This window comes from Astatotilapia calliptera, chromosome 18 (assembly GCF_900246225.1).
Source record: "Astatotilapia calliptera chromosome 18, fAstCal1.2, whole genome shotgun sequence".
NCBI lineage: Eukaryota > Metazoa > Chordata > Actinopteri > Cichliformes > Cichlidae > Astatotilapia > Astatotilapia calliptera.
In genome coordinates this window covers 5,939,219-5,940,735 of record NC_039319.1, presented here as the reverse complement: position 1 = coordinate 5,940,735, position 1,517 = coordinate 5,939,219, and the positions used below count along the sequence as shown (strand labels likewise).

The following is a 1,517-nucleotide window of genomic DNA, read 5'->3' as shown; positions in this document are numbered from 1 at the left end:
TGATTGCGGGGTTTTGGAAACAAATTAAAACGTACAGCTCTGTTATCACTTCCAACATAAATGAAGACAGAAAGCTAAACAGCAGTGACGTTTGTAGGGTTACTGAAGTTTGGCTAGCTGGTATTTAATGATGTGCTACGTGACCGCTAGCGACACAGCTATGTTAGCATAATATAAACAAGCTAACTTTTTTTCCACTTGATAAAAGTTAACGTGAGTGTTCTCGGTGGTCAGGAACAAATGTAATCGCATGGCAGGATGCTGTAAAAGGACCAAACTTCAGCCAGGAGAACAACTGAGATAATCCATCCACAATACGAGGTTAGTCATTCATATACTGCTGCATGGGCTGGGCTGTAGTTACATCATAAGGTTTTAAAAACTGAGCTTAAATAAATGATTAGCGGTAATAAAAGCCGAGGGAGGTCAACAGTGATCACTGACTGTTTTAGGAGCTTTTTGAGATTAAATAGAAGAAAATACATAACATTAAACATGTTAACAACACAAAAGCCATATTAAACGCAGACTACTTTGGACCCGGAAGTAGGATTTGTCACGTCATCACTTAACGACCAGATTAGTCACATAGTGGTCAGAAAATTAGCATATTTTAGTGCAATGGATATAGCTAGCTGCTTTTTTAAGGCACAGGGATATAGGTTATAGGATTTAGGTTTAAGTTCCAATGCAAGAAGCAACAAAAAATGATTAGGGGATGCAACATATAACAGGCTCTGTGGAGCAATGGATAGCGCATTGGACTTCTAGTGATTCACTTCAGATGTAATTCAAAGGTTGTGGGTTCAAGTCCCACCAGAGTCACTATTTAACTGAGGGACCTACCTGAGGTTCTATCTATAACACAATTACATGACCTTTAATTAGGAAAGAAAAGTCACAGTTTTTCCTTTTGTTTTCTACTGTACCTTTTCTGTTTTCATTACAGAGTGTCCACATACTAATGGATGAACCATTACAGAAACATAAAAAATATTTTGGTAATTACTAATACAGTTACTGTAGCATGAGCCATTGAGTGGTGGTCTAACAAATTTGTTAAGTGTTCAGTTTTGTGACAAGTTAATGCATTGAATTGCACTTTACGCAAGGCTTTAGGGGACAAAATCAAACATAAGCTAAAAGACAGACATTTAACATTGTTACATGCCTGTAGTCTTATAGCATTACATACTGCAAAGGACTGAAGTCTATTGGATTATTCTGCATGTGGATAAAAAACTGTATGTGGATAAATTTTATGAGACCAGCTTGAAATTCACAGTTTCCTTAAATCATAAGAAAAAATACTCAAACTAAGTTTTACATTCATAGGATGGATTAACACTTTTTTTTTTACCCTTGCAAAAGATTTTTGATATCTTCTTACTAATATTACCTTTTTATTAGATTTTCTTAAAGTCTGAATTTGTGAAACAATGCTCTGTCTCTTGAAAATATAAGATAATTATGTTCTGGCTCCTGGATATGTTGTGTTTGAGTTTCTTTGAGTTTGC

General features: G+C 35.5%; 1 non-coding gene across 1 annotated transcript; it reads left to right on the top strand.

The window, feature by feature from the left end:
- The first annotated feature begins 733 nt into the window (after positions 1-733).
- On the top strand, positions 734-825 carry trnar-ucu (transfer RNA arginine (anticodon UCU)). The gene is given in 2 exon segments: positions 734-770; positions 790-825. It is a non-coding gene; the product is annotated as a tRNA-Arg (tRNA).
- The last annotated feature ends 692 nt before the right edge of the window (positions 826-1,517 follow it).